Below are 3,412 nucleotides of genomic sequence, written 5' to 3' on the forward strand. Positions count from 1 at the left end.
CTTATCAACTGGATTAAAATTCGAAAACTGGTCTTCAATTTAAGTTATTAAAACCTACTATATTGAGAAAGAAACACTGTCTATGTTTTATTTGAGATTAATGATGCTAATTCCTATGCTCAACTACCATTATGGTTTTCTCTAACTTGATTATTTCTATAATTAATAAAAGGGTTATATGGAATATCGTTTTGAAGCCATATATACAATGTCCAAATATTCAGATTTAAAAATCTAAACTGCAATTGATTTTTTAGCAGCAATAAAAAGTGACTTCTGGTAGCAATTTGTGGACTCTGTGCATAGCATTTAATAGACTTACGGCTTGAAATAAAGCAAATGGACAGATATGACTTAAGGGAAAAAGAGAATCGAAATGGAAGATGGATTTGGCATTGTTAGAAGTCGAGATAATAAAACCCTAAAGTGTAATTTAAATAACAGCTTTAGGTAGTTAAAAAACCTTAAACCTGGTAATCAAGTAACTGCAATATAGTTACTGAACCTGACAGAATAATTGCCTTCTTAGTCATGAAATACAAGCTTTAAAATTTAGTCCTAGGCTCAGAATCAAAAGTAAACATTCTTATGAACAAACCATAATTAATATGAAGCATTTGCAAACTCTGCACACTTTGTGGAAAGAACTATTCATAGATGTTCACATCATGGCTGAGATCGCATAGATCTCTGCACACGTCCCATGCTTCTACCCAGGCAAGGTTGTAATTAGCATATGCCTTCAATTGAAGAAAAATTTTAAAGATCCATTAATTACTGTTAAATTTTTCATTATGCTTAAACTTGCTCAAATGGAAAGATTGGAAGTGGAATTATAATTCCAAGGGTGAAAGCCATGACTATTTTATTATCTCTATAGCTTTGTCAGAATTTTAAAAAAAAATGAGCTGATTATCTAGTGCATATTTATATATTCATAGAAAAAGTGATTTCAACCATTTTTTAGCAGTTAAATTTTATGTTAACTTCATTTAGTTGTGTTTGCTTGTGATATTTTTATTCTTTGGATATTTTAGAAAGCCATGAATTATTGTTATTTATCATAATCACCTTGTTAGTTTTTGAAAACCTAAATTTTATAGACAGAAATACTTTCATCAATTTCAAAATATGTATTAATTTTTAAATGATCAGTGACTTAAGAAAATATACATATACAATTTGAAAATTTAGAATGGTAATCAATTATTATATGCATTTTTCATAATTCCTTCATATTGACCATGTTTAAATTTACCTGAGCCCTCTGTTCTTGAAAACTATGATGATAAAGAAACTCTCATCCTTTTGAGTTCCAGGATAAGGTTTACCAAAAAAATAAAAAATAAAAAAACCTGCCTTTTCCCTTATGACTTACATAGACTTGTGGATGATACCCTTGTTCACCTATGATAAAGCCAGACATAGACCTTCTAAATTCCCATTCTTTGTGTCATAGATGTTTAGCTGAACTCTTTGTCCCCTAATCAATTTGGACAGAGTGTCCTCTAACTTAACTTGACCAAAATTTAGTTACTAAGGCTTCTCTCCTTCCCATAGATCCCTGAACCTTGGCTTTCTCCTAAGTTTAAACAAGCACTGAAACACAGAAAAACTCCGTAATGACCCTACCTGAAAATCATCTGACTGCAGAGAAAAACACTCACTGATCAAAAGTCATGCCATCTGCTCATCCCACTCCCCAACATCTGGTCTTTCTAGTCTTGGTTATTCCTCTCTGTAAAAGAAAATGTCTTTTTTCCTGACCTGTGAGACATTTGTAAATCTACTGGTCAGAGTATTCTCCTGTTGCAATAGTCTTTGGAGTAAAGTCTTTTCTGACCTAAGTCCAGGTTTGTTTTGTTTGATGGTTTTCTGGTGCTATGACTTGGATGGAGTGCTGACTCCCTCAGAAATAGCATTCTTCTCCCAGGTACTCATGCCAGCTTTTTGGGTCCTTTGTGCCCTCTCTTCGGTGGGGAAAACAGGGTCTATGGTGGTGAGTCACAACACCCAATCCAGTGCTACAGTTGTCTTATCTGTAGAAGCACAGTAAGGAGTTAATTTGATTCTTTCAGGCAAAGAAATGTTTTTTGGCCCTTCTGCGAGGACTGTCATGTCTTTCCTTTGGTCCTTTAATGAGAATTGGGTAAGGACGTTTCCCTGGCTCTTCCATTGAGGATTGGACAGGAGGTTGGGGGGTGAGCTACTTTGGCTGCTAGGATGGTGACCCTGCAAGGTAGTATTTAAGTGGTACTTTTCCCCAGCTCCTTTAGGATCTTATCTCTGATTTAATTATCTTAATTCACTACAATTTTCACTGTATTGTCATCCTCTCTCCTTTTCTTCTGCAGCAAACTACATACTTCATTATTAAGGCACTAATTCAGTTCCATAGATTCAAATATGGCCACATTTTGTTAAAGAATATTTAGAACTTCAGTGACCTCTTCGGAAATTTGGGATCTCCCTGCACTGGCTCCTCTAAGATGTCCCACTTACCATCACCCCTTCTCCCACTTGCTTCTCTTTACCATCTTTGACCTTCCTTTCCCCTCCCTTAAATGCTTGATCTGTCTCCTTAACCACTCCTGCTCTCTCCATCTCTCTACCCAAACCTCTCAGACTTTTTCTCTCCCACTTTGGCCATCACATCACTCCCTATGGTCACTCAAGCTTCAGGTTCCCTCCCCATCAGGGGCTCCTGAAGGGCTCAGGAGTGCTAAGAGGAACCACCTGAGGCTTAAAAAACTAATTGGAAACATGCTGAATCTTTTATCTACTCAGATGGGGGCTTTGGAGATAACCCAATGGCCTCTTGATTTCTCCTTAGCCCCTCAGCCAAAATTGAGTTCACAGCCTTCATAAGGTTACACATGAAGGCAAAGAAAATCCTAAGGCTCTTATCCACAAATATCAGTGGGGACACATGAGCCTCATGTTGACCGAGTAATGTTAATTTGTCCCATCTGCTAAAAACACAACATTAGTAAAAATACAAAGGTGCGACAATTGAGAGAGCCAGATCCTTTATATAAAGCAATCTGATTCATATAATATTTATGCGTTTATCCCTGATTCCTGTCTAAAATTTTGAATTGAAGCTATGAGATCTTTATCTTTGTGTCTGAATGTTTATAAATATAGATGTGTGTATTTTTGTATATAAGTTATATATAGGTAATATTTTCCTACCCTCAAAAGATATTACCAATTTATCATATAAAAAATTTAAAGGGTTTCTTTCCTATTGGCTTAATAATAAATAAGCACATGTATAAATTAGCTCTTCCTATAATTCCCAGATATTCAGAAAATTGAACTTCTAATACTTCCAATAGTATTTTTATAAAAACTATGTTTTAACTTTGTATACTTTTTGCCTCTTATTTTTATGGTACATAGAAGAGGC

Source organism: Propithecus coquereli, unplaced genomic scaffold (assembly GCF_000956105.1).
Source record: "Propithecus coquereli isolate 6110/MARCELLA unplaced genomic scaffold, Pcoq_1.0 Scaffold330, whole genome shotgun sequence".
Classification (NCBI taxonomy): Eukaryota; Metazoa; Chordata; class Mammalia; order Primates; family Indriidae; genus Propithecus; species Propithecus coquereli.